Source organism: Ovis aries, chromosome 1 (assembly GCF_016772045.2).
Source record: "Ovis aries strain OAR_USU_Benz2616 breed Rambouillet chromosome 1, ARS-UI_Ramb_v3.0, whole genome shotgun sequence".
NCBI lineage: Eukaryota > Metazoa > Chordata > Mammalia > Artiodactyla > Bovidae > Ovis > Ovis aries.
The window spans coordinates 88,737,633-88,757,149 of NC_056054.1; the positions used below are offsets into that span (position 1 = coordinate 88,737,633).

Genomic DNA, 19,517 nt, shown 5'->3' on the forward strand with positions numbered 1-19,517 from the left:
GGCTGTCTGGGGAAGGCTTACAAATAGCTGTGAAAAGAAGAGAAGCAAAAAGCAAAGGACGAAAGGAAAGATATAAGCATCTGAATGCAGAGTTCCAAAAAATAACAAGAAGAGATAAGAAAGTCTTCCTCAGTGATCAATGCAAAGAAACAGAGAAAACAACAGAATGGGAAAGACTAGAGATCTCCTCAAGAAAATTAGAGATAGCAAGGGAACATTTCATGCAAAGATGGGCTCGGTAAAGGACAGAAATGGTATGGACCTAACAGAAGCAGAAGATATTAAGAAGAGGTGGCAAGAATACACAGAAGAACTGTACAAAAAAGATCTTCAAGACCCAGATAATCACAATGGTGTGATTACTCACACTCACCTAGAGCCAGACATCCTGGAATGTGAAGTCAAGTGGGCCTTAGAAAGCATCACTACAAACAAAGCTAGTGGAGGTGATGGAATTCCAGCTGAGCTGTTTCAAATCCTGAAAGATGATGCTGTGAAAGTGCTGCACTCAATATGCCAGCAAATTTGGAAAACTCAACAGTGGCCACAGGACTGGAAAAGGTCAGTTTTCATTCCAATCCCAAAGAAAGGCAATGCCAAAGAATGCTCAAACTACCGCACAATTGCACTCATCTCACACGCTAGTAAAGTAATGCTCAAAATTCTCCAAGCCAGGCTCAGCAATACTCAAACCATGAACTTCCAGATGTTCAAGCTGGTTTTAGAAAAGGCAGAGGAACCAGAGATCAAATTGCCAACATCCGCTGGATCATCAAAAGAGCAAGAGAGTTCCAGAAAAACATCTATTTCGGCTTTATTGACTATGCCAAAGCCTTTGACTGTGTGGATCACAATCAACTGTGGAAAATTCTGAAAGAGATGGGAATACCAGACCACCTGACCTGCCTCTTGAGAAACCTATATGCAGGTCAGGAAGCAACAGTTAGAACTGGACATGGAACAACAGACTGCTTCCAAATAGGGAAAGGAGTACGTCAAGGCTGTATATTGTCACCCTGCTTATTTAACTTATATGCAGAGTACATCATGAGAAACGCTGGACTGGAAGAAGCACAAGCTGGAATCAAGATTGCCAGGATAAATATCAATAACCTCAGATATGCAGATGACACCACCCTTTCGGCAGAAAGTGAAGACAAACTAAAAATCTTCTTGATGAAAGTGAAAATGGAGAGCGAAAAAGTTGGCTTAAAGGTCAATATTCAGAAAACGAAGATCATGGCATCTGGTCCCATCACTTCATGGGAAATAGATGGGGAAACAGTGTCAGACTTTATTTTGGGGGGTTCCAAAATCACTGCAGATGGTTATTGCAGCCATGAAATTAAAAGACGCTTACTCCTTGGATGAAAAGTTATGACCAACCTAAATAGCATATTGAAAAGCAGAGACATTACTTTGCCAACAAAGGTCCATCTAGTCAAGGCTATGGTTTTTCCTGTGGTCATGTATGGATGCGAGAGTTGGACTGTGAAGAAAGTTAAGTGCCGAAGACCTGATGCTTTTGAACTGCGGTGTTGGAGAAGACTCTTGAGGGTCCCTTGGGCTGCAAGGAGATCCAACCAGTCCATTCTGAAGGAGATCAGCCCTGGGATTTCTTTGGAAGCAATGATGCTAAAGCTGAAACTCCAGTACTTTGGCCACTTCATGAGAAGACTTGACTCAGGAGGAGAAGGGTACGACAGAGGATGAGATGGCTGGATGGCATCACTGACTCGATGGACGTGAGTTTGTGTGAACTCTGGGTGTTGGTGATGGACAGGGAGGCCTGGCGTGCTGTGATTCATGGGGTCGCAAAGAGTCAGACACGACTGAGCAGCTGAACTGAACTGGACTGATAGAGCTTCTCCATCTTTGGCTTCAAAGAATATAATCAATCTGATTTTGATATTGACCATCTGGTGATGTCTATGTGTATAGTTTTCTCTTTTGTTGTTGGAAGCATGTGTTTGCTATGACCAGTGTATTCTCTTGGCAAAGCTGTGTTAGCCTTTGCCCTGCTTCATTTTGTACTCCAAGACCAAATTTGCTTGTTACTCCAGGTATCTCTTGACTTCCTACTTTTGCATTCCAGTCCCCTATGATGAAAAGGACATCTTTATTTGATGTTCATTCTAGAGGGTCTTGTAGGTCTTCATACAACCCTTCAACTTGAGCTTCTTAAGCATTACTGGTTGGGGCATAGACTTGGATGACTGGTAGTGAATGACTTGCCTTGGAAACTAACAGAGATCATTTTGTTGTTTTTGAGATTTTTCCCATTACTGCATTTCAGACTCTTCTGTTGACTACGAGGGCTACTTCTTCCATTTCTTCCAAAGAATTCTTACCCACAGTAGTAGATATAATGGTCATCTGAGTTAAATTCACCTGTTCCAGTTCATTTTAGCTCACTGATTCCTAAAATGTCGATGTTCACTCTTGCCATCTCCTCTTTGACCGCTTCTAATTTACCTTTATTCATGGACCTAACATGCCAGGTTCCCATGCAATATTGTTCCTTACAGCATCGGACTTTCCTTCCATCACCAGTCACATCCACAACTGGGTGTTGTTTTCACTTTGGCTCCATCTCTTCTTTCTTTCTCAAGTTGTTTCTCCACTGATATCCAGTAGCATATTGGACACCTACTGACCTGGGGAGTTCATCTTTCAATGTCCTATCTTTTTGCCTTTTTATACTGTTCATAAGGTTCTCAAGGCAAGAATACTGAAGTGGTTGGTCATTGCCTCCTCCAGTGGACCACCACTTTTTGTCAGAACTCTTCACCATAACCCATCTGTCTTTGGTGGCTCTACATGGCAAGGTGCATAGTTTCATTGAGTTAGAAAAGGCTGTGGTCCATGAGATCAATTTGGTCAGTTTACTGTGATTGTGGTTTTTATTATGTCTTCCCTCTGAGGCATAGTGTTAAGAGGCTTATGGAAGCTTCCTGATAGAAGAGACCACGGGGGAAACTGGGACTAGTTCTGATGAGAGGGATCATGTTCAGTAAATCTTTAATCCAATTTTCTGTTGATGGGCAGGGCTGTGTTCCCTCCCTGTTGTTTGACCTGAGAACAAATTATGGTAGAGATAATAAAGATAATGGTGACCTCCTTCAAAAAGTCGCATGCATGCACTGCCACACTCAGTGCCCCCGATCCTGTAGCCGGCCACCACCAACCCACACCTCCACTGGAGATTCCTGGACTCTCACAGTAAGTCTGGGTCAGTCTCTTGTGGGGTCACTGCTCCTTTCTCCTGGGTCCTGGTGCTCACAAGGGTTTTTTGTGCCCTCCAAGAGTCTGTTTCCCTAGTCCTGTGTAAGTTCTGTAATCAAATCCCACTGGCCTCCAAAGTCAAATTCCCTGGAGGTTCTCAGCCCCTTTTGCCAGATCTCCAGGTTGGGAAATCTGTTTAGGTCCTAGAACTTTCTTAACAGTGCGAGAATTTATTTGGTATAATTGCTCTGCAGTTTGTGGGTCGTCTGCTCAGCAGCTCTATGGTGGGGTTAATGGTGACCTCATCCAAGAGGGCTTATGTCACACCGAGGTCTGCTGCACCCAGAGCCCCTACCCCTGCACCAGGCCACTGCTGACCTGTACTTCCACAGGAGTTTCAAACACTCAAAGGCTGATCTGACCCGGTCTCTGTGGGGTTTCCTGGTGCACACAAGATTTCGTTTGAGCCTTACGAGCATCTCTGGCCAGTATGGGGTTTGAATCTAAGTGTGATTTCGCCCCTCCTACTGTCTTGCTAGGGCTTTTCCTTTGTCTTTGGACGTGGGGTATCTTTTTTTGGTGGGATCCAACATTTGCCTGTTGATGGTTGTTCAGCAGCAAGTTGTAATTTTGGAATTCTCACAGGAAAAGATCAACGCACATCCTTCTATTCTGCCATTTTGAAACTCGGCTAGGGAATTTCAAACTCTCTTTAAAATTTAGTTAATAGTCTTTATTCAAAGTAGAAGCACAGGGAGCTGTGCTGAGTTTCTAAACTGTGAGAATACAAAAGAGAAACCATATGGTGGTCCATCCCAAGAGAAATACATACTTATCTCAACTGTCAGCACTAGGAGCAGAGCTTAAAGCAACAGAGAGCAGCTAGAGGAACACATCTGTGAAAAGAATGGCTTTTGTAAACTATTGCTTTGCTTGCAGTAGGAAACTTTTGCTATTTTTATTTCCTTGAGTCCTTTTAATACTCTATGTAGACTCCCAATCTACTGAGGCTGATAAAACTTCAGAATTTTCTCCACGAATCCCACTTCCCTCTGCTCCTACTCTCAAGGCCATTGAAGTGCCATGAGCTGTAGGGTTGATGAAGGGAGGGAGATGGTAGGGTAGTGAGATCTATTAGCAGGGAAGGAAACATGTCCCTGTTTACTTTAGTAAAAAACAATTGAGTCAGGTGATCTGATTTTATTTCAAGGGCAAAAAATAATAATAATAAAAAAGAGGGAGAGAGTGACTCACAGGCACAAAGTTATGGTGGTTCCTGGACAGTGAGCTAGGTCATTTGCCTGGATGTAGAGGCTCCCTCATCCTGCCTTTCTTACCCTCTTCCTTCTCTCTGGTGACTTATCATATTCTGCTTTACCATAATTGCCCTGAAAGTAAATGTTAATGTTGGTAGTGCCAGCAAAGCTCAAGCATATTTAAGAACCTATTACTGACAGCAAAGTCATGCTATCTTTATTTCACTTTATAGGAAGAAAAGGTTGGGCTCAAGCCCAGGAACCATTTTAATAAGCTCCGTCATGGAGTAGCTTACATAATTCAAGATGGTTTATGTACAGTGGGCTATATTCTGTTTGGACAGTGAGGCAAATGATTGGCTATGTCATACTCTTTTTGACAGTCAGAAGCATTAACTAAGTTTGCATTTATTTATTGGTTGCATTCATTCATTTAGTGTAAGAACAAAGGTCCCTCCTTAAGCAAAGACAGAGAGGGATAACTTACTCTTTTTTTTTTCTTTTTGCCCTCAAATTCTTACATATATTTTTCCTATTCCTTTTCCTGTTCCTATTACTCCTACTTTGCCACAAACTACTACCCCTCACGTGGCCCTAGCTTGCTTTCACTATGCTCAGGCTCCTTCCTCCTGTGCGACTCCCCTTGGTTCACATTCCTCAGCTGCCTCCAGCATGACAACCCTTGCCCCCAGACCCTGAGCCTAATGGGTGACAATTTCCAGGTGGCTATCTCCCTCAGGCTTGCACCTCTTCCTATTTCCCATATTTCTGTGAATGTTTCCAACATTTCTGTCACCAAGGCTCTTATCAAAACATCCTTTTTGAATCATCTCTCCTTTCTGCCACCCACTGGTTGTGAGCTCAGTAGTACTCCTCTCCTCAGGTCCCTGCATTCCACTCCCCACCACCACTGCTCTCAGAGCTTATCATCTGTGACAGTTTACAGAGATATTGTGGATTCAGTTTCAGACCACTATCAGTTCAGTTCAGTTCAGTCACTCAGTCGTGTCCGACTCTTCACAACCCCATGAATCGCAGCACGCCAAGCCTCCCTGTCCATCACCATCTCCCGGAGTTCACTCAGACTCACGTCCATCGAGTCAGTGATGCCATCCAGCCATCTCATCCTCTGCCGTCCCCTTCTCCTCCTGCCCCCAATCTCTCCCAGCATCAGAGTCCTTTCCAATGAGTCAAGTCTTTGCATGAGGTGGCCAAAGTACTGGATCTTCAGCTTTAGCATCATACCTTCCAAAGAAATCCCAGGGCTGATGTCCTTCAGAATGGACTGGTTGGATCTCCTTGCAGTCCAAGGGACTCTCAAGAGTCTTCTCCAACACCACAGTTCAAAAGCATCAATTCTTCGGCGCTCAGCCTTCTTCACAGTCCAACTCCCACATCCATACATGACCACTGGAAAAACCATAGCCCTGACTAGACGGACCTTAGTCAGCAAAGTAATGTCTCTGCTTTTGAATATACTATCTAGATTGGTCATAACTTTCCTTCCAAGGAGTAAGCGTCTTTTAATTTCATGGCTGCACTCACCATCTGCAGTGATTTTGGAGCCCTCCAAAATAAGTCTGACACTGTTTCTACTGTTTCCTGATCTATTTCCCATGAAGTGATGGGACCAGATGCCATGATCTTCGTTTTCTGAATATTGACCTTTAAGCCAACTTTTTCACTCTCCTCTTTCACTTTCATCAAGAGGCTTTTTAGTTCCTCTTCACTTTCTGCCATAAGGGTGGTATCATCTGCATATCTGAGGTTATTGATATTTCTCCTGACAATCTTGATTCCAGCTTGTGTTTCTTCCAGTCCAGCGTTTCTCATGATGTACTCTGCATACAAGTTAAATAAGCAGGGTGACAATATACAGCCTTGACGTACTCCTTTTCCTATTTGGAACCTGTCTGTTGTTCCATGTCCAGTTCTAACTGTTGCTTCCAGACCTGCATAGAGATTTCTCAAGAGGCAGGTCAAGTGGTCTGGTATTCCCATCTCTCTCAGAATTTTCCACAGTTTATTGTGATCCACACAATCAAAGGCTTTGGCATAGTCAATAAAGCAGAAATAGATGTTTTTCTGGAAGTCTCTTGCTTTTTACATGATCCAGCAGATGTTGGCAATTTGATCTCTGGTTCCTCTGCCTTTTCTAAAACCAGCTTGAACATCAGGGAGTTCACGGTTCATGTATTGCTGAAGTCTGGCTTGGAGAATTTTGAGCATTACTTTACTAGTGTGTGAGATGAGTGCAATTGTGCGGTAGTTGGAGCATTCTTTGGCATTGCCTTTCTTTGGAATTGGAATGAAAACTGACCTTTTCCAGTCCTGTGGCCACTGCTGAGTTTTCCAAATTTGCTGGCATATTGAGTGCAGCACTTTCACAGCATCATCTTTCAGGATTTGAAACAGCTCAGCTGGAATTCCATCACCTCCACTAGCTTTGTTTGTAGTGATGCTTTCTAAGGCCCACTTGACTTCACATTCGAAGATGTCTGGCTCTAGATGAGTGATCACATCATCATGATTATCTGGGTCGTGAAGATCTTTTTGTACAGTTCTTCCATGTATTCTTGCCACCTCTTCTTAATATCTTCTACTTCTGTTAGGTCCATACCATTTCTGTCCTTTATTGAGCCCATCATTGCATGAAGTGTTCAGACCTCAGCCCACTATAGTAAAGCAAATATTACGATAACAAGTTACACAATCTTTTTGGTTTACTAGTGCATATAAAAGTCATGTTTACACTACACTGTAGTCTATTGAGTGTGCAGTAGCATGATGTCTAAAAAAACAATGTATATGCACTAATTAAAAATACTGTATTGGGCTTCACTGGTGGTCCAGTGGTTAAGAATCTGCCTTGTAATGCAAGGGACTCCAGTTTGATCCCTAGTCCAGGAAGACTCCACATGCCACCAGGCAACTAAGCCTGTGGGCCACAGAAACTGAGCCTGCACCCTCTAGAGACTGTACTCCATAACAAGAGAAGCAACTGAAATGAGAGGCCCATGCACAGCAACTAGAGAGTGGCCCTTGCTCGCCACAACTAAGGAAAGCCTACATGCAGCGACAAAGACCCAACAGAGCCAATAAATAAAAAATTTTTAAAAACACTTTATTGCAAAAATAAAAACCCTAATCATCAGCTGAGCTTTCAAAGAATCTTAATCTTTGCTTTTGGAGGGCCTTTCCTTGATGTTGATGGCTACTGATTCCTCAGGGTGGTGATTGCTGAAGACTGGGGTGGCTGTGACAATTTCTTAGTATAAGACAGCAATGAAATATGCTGCATTGATTGACTCTTCTTTTCATGAACGATTTCTCTGCTGCATGCAGTGATGTTTGGTAGCATTTTACCCACAGTAGGGCTTCTTTCAAAATTGGAGTTGTCAGGGGAGTTTGTAATTTCCTCAGTTTTGTCTCACTGCACCAAAAATTTGAAGTGATGGACAGACCAGTGTTACAGCTCAATTTTATTTGGCAAGCAAAGGAAAATACATCCTTGAGGCCTGAGAAAGAAGAGAAGAGAGGTCCCCCTGCTCAATTTTGGCTCCTCTTTTTATATGTTTTTTCTCCTCCCCATGAGCCTGCCCTATGTAAATTGGGCTAGCCAGGAGGGCTGTTTGTTTTACCGGAGGTTCTTGCTCCGGTCCTTGGACCTTCCTCTGTTCTATTTTCATGGGCTTTTTCCTTTCTTTGTCTTTTGGCCACCACCATTATGGACTCCTTTTTCCTATTCTAACTACCTAACAGTCAATATAGTCGAATCCTGCCACTGCTTTATCAACTAAATTTAACAATCTTCATAACACCTTCATCAAGGATAGATTCTATATCAAGAAACCACTTTCTTTGCTTATCCATAAGAAGCAACTCCTCATCCATTCACATTTTATGAGATTGTGTCACATATTCAGGCTCCAATCCTAATTCCAATTCTTTTGTTATTTCTACCACATCTGTACTTACTTTCTCCCCTGAAGTCTTGAGCTTATCAAAATCATCCATGAGGGTTGAAATCAACTTCTTCTAAACAGCTGTTAATTTGATATTTTTACCTCTTCTTCAATGATCTTAATGGCATCTAAATATTGAATCCTTTCCAGAAGGTTTTTAATTTGCTTTGCTCAGATCCATGAGATGAATTACTATCTATGGCAGTTAGAGCCTTTAAAATGTATTTCTTAAGTAGTAAGTTGAAATTACTCCTTGATCCACCGCCTACAGAATAGGTGCTGTGGTAACAGGTGTAAAAATGGGGCTAATCCCATTGTATATCTCTATCAGAGCTCTTGGTGAGGAGGTACATTGTTAATGAGCAGTAATATTAGTATTTTGAAAGAAATCTTCCTTTCTGAACAGTGTACCTCAACAGCATGTTGAAAGAATTCAGTAAATCATGTTGTAACAGGTGTGCTCTCACCTAGGCCTTATTATAGAGCACAGGCAGAGTAGATTTATATAATTTTTAAGAATCTTTGGATTTTCTGAATGGTTAACTGAGCATTGGCTTTAACTTAATGTCACCAGCAATGTTAGCCCCTAACAAGAGAGTCAGCTTGTCTTCTGAAGCTGTGGAACAGGCATTGACTTCTTCTCAAACTATAAGTCATAGATGACATCTCTTCCCAATATAAGGCTGCTCTATCTGCACTGGAAATCTACCATTTTGTGTATTCATCTTCATTAATTATCTTAGCTAGATCTTTTGTATAACTTTTTGCAGCTTCTGTGTTAGAACTTGCAGCTTCTCCTTGCATCTCCTTTATGGGATGGAGATGATTTCTTTCCTTAACCCTCATGAGCCAGCCTCTGCTAGCCTCAGACTTCTGCAGTTTTTACAACTCTCTCATCCTTCATAAAATTAAGAAGAGTTAGGGTCTTGCTCTGGATTAGGCTTTGGCATAAAGGATTGTGGCTGATTTATCTGATCTTTTATCTGGACCTCTATACCATTCTCCTTGTCAGCAAGAAGGTTGTTTTGGCTTCTTATCATTCATATCTTCACTGGAGTAGCACTTTTAATCTCTTCCTTGCATTCACAATTTGGCTGTTTGGTTCAAGAGGCCTAGATTTCAGCCTGTCTCAGCATTTGGCATGCCTTACTCACTAAGCTTAATCATTTCTAGCTTTCGATTTAAAGTGAGAGACTCTTGCTTTCACTTGAACTCTTGGAGACCATTGCAGGGTTATTAATTAGCCTAATATCAACATTGTTGTGCCTCAGAGAATGGGGGGGGGGGTGGCAAGAGGAGAGAAATAGAGAGATGGCAGAACAGTCAGTCAATGGAGTAATCAGAACACAGTTTTCTGTCTTCTATGGGCGCAGTTCATGGCATCCTAAAACAACAGAAGTGGCATCAAAGATCACTGATCACAGATTACTATGACAAATAAAATAGGAATTAAAATTTTGGAAATACTGGGAGAATTGTTAAAATGTAAGACAGAGAAAAAAAGTTTAAAAAAATGATTTTGGAAAAATGGTGTCGATAAACTTGCTCAACACAGGGTTGCTACAAACCTTCAACTTGTAAAAAATGCAATACTTGCAAAGTGAAATAAAGCAAAGTGCAATAAAATGAGGTATGACTGTAGCCTCATTTTCCTTTTAACTGGACCTGAGAGGAGGGCTTCAGAGGCTCCCATTGCCTCATAAAGAGAGACTTTGCTTCTTCACCTGTCAGCAAGACTCCACAATCTGGCCTCAACTCACCTTTCCAGCCTTGCCTCCTGTGAGCCCCTTAGTATCCACCTTGTATATTATACTATTATCCATGATCCAAACCAGCCTCATCATGCTATTTCTGAAGCCATTCCCACTGCCTAGAATATAGAGTTTATTCCTTCTGTTAAAATTGCCATCATTAAAGCTCAAATGCATTTTGCCATGATACCTTCCCCAAATGTCCCAGCTGGAAGTGAGAACCTTCTTCATCTCTGCTCCCTGGCAGTTTATTTATACCATTCAGAGAACTCATTGCTTATTTTTATGGACATTCAGGAAGAAGTGTGGACTAGCAGAAGGGCCACACAGACTGAGGTTCAAATCCTTTCTATAATACCACTTTCTAGATAGAGGGAAATGGGAAGATTCCTTAATCTCAGTTTCCTAATTTGTAAAAAAGTGGGTTATAAATGCTTACTTTTCAAGGCAGCTCTTAACATTAAATAAAATATATGTAAAAAATCAAGTGCACAATAAACACCCCACAAATTATAATTGTCATTATAGAATACTGCACATCTGCCTTATCTCCCATGCTTGACTTAATGTTCCTTAAGAACATCAGGCAAGCCTATGTCAACTTCATATCACACTTAAAATCTACTTCCTATGCAAAATAAGCCCCATGGCTAAACATTCACTGAATACCAAATGAGTGAATTTTATGAAGACTAACTATCGTGAGTATTCTGTATACAAGACTGGCTGGCATGAAGATACACTTTTGGGTAGGGATGATCTCCTTCTAGTCACATCTTGTAGAAGGCTGTCCAGACACACTGCCAGACACACAAGCACTAAGAATTGCAGGGTGGATTCAGTTTAGTCTTACTGCAGTCTGAGGGGGTTGCTGTGAAACTTGTAGCTGTATGAATGAACACTGAGGCATGTGCACGCCATGAAAAATAAGTATGGTTTCTCTCATCTTGTAGCCCAGCCCTCTCGGACAGTCGTCAGTTTCTTCTGTGTCTCCCAAGCTATGTTTCAGAATGCTCAAAGCATCTCTCTCTCTCTTAAAACAGGTGAGCTAGCGAGTTCTAGCAGTGCAGCATATGAAGCGCTTTGCTGGTGCCTGTGGATCTGGACACAGACTCATCTGTAGTTTGTTTTGGGTTCCCAATCCGTAGAATGGCACTGAGGTCCTGGCTTCTTACTCTTGGGTCATAAGGCTCTCAGGGGAGTTCAGGAAAGCTCATGGATCTTTGTGCTAGTTCAGCTGGTTTCTTTGAAAGTCTCCCAACTCTACTGTGGATTCCTAGAAGGCTCTACAGGGTTATTAATATTCTTTCATTTTTGCCTTTTTTCAACAGCAAGGGCAGACCCCAGCCTACGATTCTAGAGCAGGGGTATGCTTCCCCTATCTCTCAAAGGACTTTAAGGAGTAAGACTACAGTGCAGATGGGAGTAGAGTGAGGGAAGAGGGCAAAAGGCAGATACAAGCCTTAACCCAAGTCCAGGGTGTAATGGATGAGAATACATCCTGGGCCTGGCGGTCAGGAGAAATCTAGTGTGAGCTCTACCACTAACACACTGAGGAGGCTGGGAAAGTTGCTTAATCCCTCTGGCTTCCTAGCTCACGTGTTTGCAGCACATGATTTCAATGGTCCTTTCCAGAAGCAGATTAACATGCTCCCTCTGTCTATCCCCTGTGATTTCACTCCTGATGTTATAATACCTAACAACCCTTTTGAATCAAATAAATGCCCAGATTCTCAAATTTCCTCTGTACTCTCTGCTCGAATACCTGCCTGAAAACTAAGCTTACAGTCTGAAAATTTTCCTTCCTTGCTTCTGTTTTTTTTCCCCACAGCTATTGTTCTTCTCAATGGAGAGAGAAAACATTATAAAGCATGTGGGTCACAAAGATTGTAGGTTTAGCTCTTTCTCTTCAACGAGGTAGCTAATCAGAAGATGTAGAGATGCAGATCTTTGTGAGACCCTGATGGGGTCTTTGTTCTTGAAGTTGAACCCAGCAACCCTGTCAAAGGCATCAAGGGAATGTCAAAGGCAAAATTCAAGACGGAGCCACAGAGCCAGCAGCTTCTGACTTTCATGGGCAAACAGTTGGAGGGTGGCTATACTCACTCAGACTACAGCATCCAGAAAAAAATCCACCCTGAATTTGGTGCTTCACCTACCAGGTGTCATTACTGAGACTTCCTTCCACCATCTAGCTCAGAAATACCACTTGGGAGAACAAGATGGCGTAGAAGTAGGTGGACATGGAGTACATTTATCTCCACAGATATATCAGGAATACACCTTCAGACACAGAAGTGCATGCAGAACACCAGCTGAGAGCAGACAGGAGTACTTGACCAGTGGCAAAGAGTATACAGAACCATGCAAAACTCGGAACCAAAGGAACTAGGGGCAGAAACAGGAGTGTTAGTAGGACTGGACCTGCCTTCAGAGGCTTGGGGGAACTGAAGCAGGGGTCTGATCCCCACAACAGGGCAATTGTCTGAGCCAGAGGAGAAATATTTAAGGCTAAGAGTGAAACAGCTGACCTGTGGCAGCCCAAATGGAATGAGAATCAGACAGTCCTTGCCACAGCCACACATATGCCTGTCAGGAACACGGGTCTCCTGGAAGGGGCAGCGTCTGGGAGCTTGAGTTTAGGGATTATGGAGAAACCCCAGGGTGAGGGCTGCTGTTGACTGTGGAGAGACAGATAGAGGGGATGTGAGGAAGGAGATCATGGTGGGAAATGCCTATAGAGAAGCAAGGTGATACTGCTGAGTTATGTGTAGGGGACGGAGCCATCACCATAGCCTCTCTCTCTACACATGCTAGCATTGGCAGATGAACAATAGAGAGGCTGGCCCATCAAATGCCTGACACATTGAACTACAGAGTAGGACCCCACCCAGGATGCCCCTTTAAGAGCCTGATCCACCAATCTACAGAGTAGGACCCCAGTCAGGGGGGCCCCTCTCTATGTGCCTGATGCATGGGACAACAGAGAAGGACCCCAGGCAAGGGATCCCTCTAAGTGCCTGAATGGGCAGAGCTATGGAGAAAGACTGGCCAAAGAGGCCTTCTGATCGCCAGCTACAAGAGGCTCAAAAAGAGACTCTGATAAGGCCATAACTCCTGCTGTGGAGGCAGTCTGTGTCCTTGCACACTTGGCCTCGCCAGGATTCCTGCAAGCCAAGCAGTTGCACCACCTTCACGCTCAACTCTCACTGGGGCAAAGCTGCCACAGGCAAAAAAAAAAAAAAAAGCCTTGTGTTTATGTGCACAGGGTCTCTTCAGTAGTGTCCCACTCTTTGTAATCCTGTAGACTGTGGCCTGTCAGGCTTCTCTGTCAAAGAGGGGGTTCTCCAGGCAAGAATACTGGAGCATGTCAGCCAACATGGGTTGCCAAGCCCTTCTATATTTCCTACTACCCTAGCCACCAAGCCCCCTGACTAACTGTTGCTGCCAGAACTCCTGCACTCCAAGCAGCTCTACAATCTCTACATCTGGCCCTCACAGGGGCAAACCCAAGCCCTTCAGGCCAGCCTCAGGAGCTAAATCCCAGTGAATGACCCACATGCAGAGGTGGAAATAAAACCACGATTGAAACCCAGGGGCAGTGTGGCTAAGGAAGAAGACCCCAAACCTTCTGACTAGCTGGACAAGCTGCAGATTGAATCCATACAATCAACTAGGCAGACTGTGTGTCTGTGGAATATATAAAAGGACATTGAGAGCTCCCACAAAAGAAAACACACTAGCTGTGATAGCTGTGGATGTTGGAGGCAAGAACACACAGGAGTAGGACCAGATTAGAATCTGAGGTGCCCCCACAGCAGGTCCAGAGATCAGCACAGTGTTGGAGGGCATCCTAGGGAGGTAAGGTGGATTGTGACTCCCAGCGCTGGAAAGGACTCTAACAGCAATGACTCAAGAAAAACATTTATTATTCTTATTTTTTGACTTGTCCTGTAGATTCTCTTGGATTTTTTTCTTTTTCTCCCCCCACCTCCGTTGTAGTTGTTAATTTTATTGGCACTAAGAAATCCAATTAAGCTTTTGATACTTTTTTTTCTTTTTCCTCAGTCACAGTTTTTATTGTTATAAACCTCTGCCTCTACATTGGGCTTTTGCAGTTCTGTGGAGTTTTCTTCTTCTTTTTTTTTTCTCCTTTTTTAATTTTAATTTTTAAACCTATATTATTTTTTCTACATTTATTCCTTTGTTTGCTTTTCCTACTGTTCTTTTCCTCTTGCAGTTAATCTTTAATGTATCTAAATCTTTTTTATCTACCTCTATTTAACTTTGTATGTCTATTCTTTTTTTCTTTTCTTTCTCTCCTTCCCTCTAACATATTTGCTAGTTTTATTTTCATTGCTTTATTCCCCAGTAGGCGTCTTGCTTTAGTTCTGTTTTCCTGTTTGTGCTTTAATTAATTTTGTTCTCATATATAATTTTTGGTTTCCTTTGTTCTCCAGGTCAATGCATTGTACTTAATTTTTGTTGGACTGTTTTGATTTTGCTTATGGGTGTATATGTATATGTGTATATTCAGTCACACTTTCTTTTCTTTTTTTTTTTTTTTTTGCCTTTTAAAAAAAATTTTACTTTATTTTACTTTACAATACTGTATTGGTTTTGCCATACATCAACATGAATCCACCACAGGTGTACCTGAGTTCCCAATCCTGAACCCCCCTCCCGCCTCCCTCCCCATACCATCTCTCTGGGTCATCCCAGTGCACCAGCCCCAAGCATCCTGTATCCTGCACTGAACCTAGCCTGGCGATTCATTTCTTACATGATATTATACATGTTTCAATGCCACTCTCCCAAATCATCCCAACCTCCCCCTCTCCCACAGAGTCCAAAATCTGTTCTATACATCTGTGTCTCTTTTGCAGTCTCGCATACAGGGTTATTGTTACCATCTTTCTAAATTCCACATATATGTGTTAGTATACTGTATTGGTGTTTTTCTTTCTGGCTTACTTCACTCTGTGTAATCGGCTCCAGTTTCATCCACCTCATCACAACTGATTCAAATGTATTCTTTTTAATGGCTGAGTAATACTCCATTGTGTATATGTACCACAGCTTTCTTATCCATTCTTCTGCTGATAGACATCTAGGTTGCTTCCATGTCCTGGCTATTATAAACAGTACTGCGATGAACATTGGGGTACATGTGTCTCTTTCAATTCTGGTTTCCTCAGTGTGTATGCCCAGCAGTGGGATTGCTGGGTCATAAGGCAGTTCTATTTGCAATTTTTTAAGGAATCTCCACACTGTTCTCCATAGTGGCTGTACTAATTTGCATTCCCACCAGCAGTGTAAGAGGGTTCCCTTTTCTCCACACCCTCTCCAGCATTTATTGCTGGTAGAATTTTGGATCACAGCCATTCTGACTGGTGTGAAATGGTACCTCATTGTGGTCTTGATTTGCATTTCTCTGGTAATGAGTGATGTTGAGCATCTTTTCATGTGTTTGTTAGCCATCTGTATGTCTTCTTTGGAGAAATGTCTGTTTAGTTCTTTGGCCCATTTTTTGATTGGGTTGTTTATTTTTCTGGAATTGAGCTGCATGAGTTGCTTGTATATTTTTTAGATTAGTTGTTTGTCAGTTGCTTCATTTGCCATTATTTTCTCCCATTCAGAAGGCTGTCTTTTCACCTTGCTTATAGTTTCCTTTGTTGTGCAGAAGCTTTTAATTTTAATTAGATTCCATTTGTTTATTTTTGCTTTTATTTCCAGTATTCTGGGAGGTGGGTCATAGAGGATCCTGCTGTGATTTATGTTGGAGAGTGTTTTGCCTATGTTCTCCTCTAGGAGTTTTATAGTTTCTGGTCTTAAATTTAGATCTTTAGTCCATTTTGAGTTTTTTTGTGTGTGTATGGTGTTAGAAAATGTTCTAGTAAAAATATGGAATGCTTCACAAATTTGTGTGTCATCCTTGTGCAGGGGCCATGCTAATCTTCTCTGTATCGTTCCAATTTTAGTATATGTGCTGCCGAAGTGAGCATTCAGTTACACTTTCTATTGTTGTTATAAACCTGTGCCTCTATGTTGGGTTTTTGGAGTTGTGTGGAGTTTTCCTTTTTCCCCCCTTTTTTCTTTCTTCTTCCGTTTTTTCCTCTTTTCTCTTTTTTTTAATTTTAATTTTTTAACCTATAATATTTTTCTACAGTTATTCCTTCGTTTGTCCTTCCTACTGTTCTTTTCTCCTTGCAGTTAATCTTTAATGTATATAAATCTTCTTCATCTACCTCTATTTAAATTTGCATGTCTATTCTTTCTTTCCTTTCCTCTCAACATATTTGTTAGTTTTGTTTTCATTGCTTTATTTCCCACTTGGCACCTTGCTTTAGTTTTGTTTTCCAGTTTGTGTTTAAGTTCGTTTTGTTCTTAACTGGTAAATATAAATTTTGATTTCCTTTGTTCACTGGATCAATCTACTGTACTTTATTTTTGTTCTAGTGTTTTCACTTTGCTCATGGGTGTATATGTATATGTGTATATTCCATTTTTTTTTGAAATTTTATTTATTTATTTATTTTTTAATTTTAAAATCTTTAATTCTTATATGCATTCCCAAACATGAACCCCCCTCCCACCTCCCTCCCCATAACATCTCTCTGGGTCATCCCCATGCACCAGCCCCAAGCATGCTGTATCCTGCGTCAGACATAGACTGGCGATTCGATTCTTACATGATAGTATACATGTTAGAATGCCATTCTCCCAAATCATCCCACCCTCTCCCTCTCCCTCTGAGTCCAAAAGTCCGTTATACACATCTGTGTCTCTTTTGCTGTCTTGCATACAGGGTCATCATTGCCATCTTTCTAAATTCCATATATATGTGTTAGCATACTGTATTGGTGTTTTTCTTTCTGGCTTACTTCACTCTGTATAATCAGCTCCAATGTTCATCGCAGCACTGTTTATAATAGCCAGGACATGGAAACAACCTAGATATTCCATTATTTTAATTATTATTTGCCTGATTTTGTAACTGCTATTGATCTGGGGTTCATCTTTGGTTTCTCGTTTTTGGATATTTGTTTTACTCTCCCTTAATACCATAACAAGCCACTTGTGGTATTTTCATTCCTGACCAGAGATCAAACTCCAAGCCTTCGGAGTGGGAGCACTGACTCCAAGACCCTAGACTATCAGAGAACTAACCCTAGGGAGTATCAAATAGTGAGAACTCACACAAGGAAACCCCTTGATTACAAGACCCAGCATCACCCAACCAGCAGTAGCACCCTGTGCAGGGTGCCTCATCTAAATAAGAAACAAAACAAAAATACAAACCAAATCATCAGCAGTACAGGAGTACATCACCTCACTCAGCCTTGCCCATCAGAAGAAAAACAAACAAGCAAACAAAAACTCAGCACAAATCTCACCCTATATAAAGCTCACACAAGCCACTGGGCCAACCTTAGGAGGGCAGAAACCAAAAGGAAGAAGAATTCAACCTTCTTCAAGGGAAGAATTCAACTTTCACTGAAGCCTGGGAAAAGGAGACCTCAAACACAATAAACTTAAAAAAGAAAAAAATGAAAAGGCAGAGAAATACTTCACAAATGAAGGAACAGCTAGAAACACAGAAGTCCAAATAAATGAAGAGGAAATAGGAAAATTACCTTTAAAAAAATCAGAATAATGATAGTAAAGATGATTAAAAACCTTGAAAACAAAATGAAGAAAATACAAGACTCAATTAACAAAGACCTAGGAGAATTAAAGAATAAACATACAGAGAAAAACAACACAATTATTGAAATTAAAAATACTCTAGAAGTAATCAATAGCAGAATATCTGAAGCAGAAGAAGAAATCAGTGAGCTGGAAGAGAAAATGGTAGAAATAACTTCTGAAGAGCAGAATAAAGTAAAAAGAATGAAAAGAGCTGAGGACAGTCTCAGAGACCTCTGGGACCATATCAAACACACCAACATTCAAATTATAGGGGTCCCAGAAGAAGAAGAGAAAAAAAAAGGGGGGGCATGAGAAAATTTTTGAAGAGATTATAGTTCAAAATTTCCCCAACATGGAAAAGGAAATAGCCGATCAAATCCAAGAGGCACAAAGAGTCCTATACAAGATAAACTCAAGGAGAAACATGCCAAGACACATACTAATTAAACTAACAAGGACTAAACACAAAGAAAGAATATTAAAAGCAGCAAGGGAGAAGCAACAAGTAACAAAAGGGAAACCCCATATACTTGACAACTGATCTTTCAGCAGAAACTCTGCAGGCCATAAGGGAATGGCAAGATATATTTAAAGTACAGAAAGGGAAAAATCTACGACCAACATTACTGTACCCAGCAAGGATCTCATTCAAAATTGATGGAGAAATGAAAAGTTGTTCAGATAAGCAAAAGTTAAGTGAATTCAATACCACCAAACCAGCTTTACAACAAATGTTAAACGGACTCATATAGTCAAGAGAAATCTGTATGCAGGTCTGGAAGCAACAGTTAGAACTGGACATGGAACAATAGACTGCTTCCAAATAGGAAAAGGAGTATGTCAAGGCTGTATATTGTCACCCTGCTTATTTAACTTCTATGCAGAGTACATCATGAGAAACACTGGAATGGAAGAAATACAAACTGGAATCAAGATTGCCGGGAGAAGTATCAATAACCTCAGATATGCAGATGACACCACCCTTATGGCAGAAAGTGAAGAGGAGCTAAAAAGCCTCTTGATGAAAGTGAAAGAGAAGAGCAAAAAAGTTAGCTTAAAGCTCAACATTCAGAAAATGAAGATCGTCGCATCTGGTCTCATCACTTCATGGGAAATAAATGGGGAAACAGTGGAAATAGTGTCAGACTTTATTTTTTGGGGCTCCAAAATCACTGCAGATGGTGACTGCAGCCGTGAAATTAAAAGACGCTTACTCCTTGGAAGAAAAGTTATGACAAATCTAGATAGTATATTCAAAAGCAAAGACATTACTTTGCCGACTAAGGCCCATCTAGTCAAGGCTATGGTTTTTCCAGTAGTCATGTATGGATGTGAGAGTTGGACCGTGAAGAAGGCTGAGCGCTGAAGAATTGATGTTTTTGAACTGTGGTGTTGGAGAAGACTCTTGAGAGTCCCTTGGACTGCAAGGAGATCCAGCCAGTCCATTCTGAAGGAGATCAACCCTGGGTGTTCCTTGGAAGGAAAGATGCTAAAGCTGAAACTCCAGTACTTTGGACACCTTATGTGAAGAGTTGACTTATTGGAAAAGACTTTGATGCTGGGAGGGATTGGGGGCAGGAGGAGAAGGGGACGACAGAGAAGGAGATGGCTGGATGGCATCATGGACT

At 41.6% G+C, this 19,517-nt stretch overlaps 1 non-coding gene across 1 annotated transcript; it reads right to left on the reverse strand.

Annotated features, from left to right (window-relative positions):
- Nucleotides 1-16,095: 16,095 nt before the first annotated feature.
- LOC114111016 (U6 spliceosomal RNA) lies at nt 16,096-16,202 on the reverse strand. The gene has a single exon (XR_003587148.1). It is a non-coding gene; the product is annotated as a U6 spliceosomal RNA (small nuclear RNA).
- Between the last annotated feature and the right edge of the window lie 3,315 nt (nt 16,203-19,517).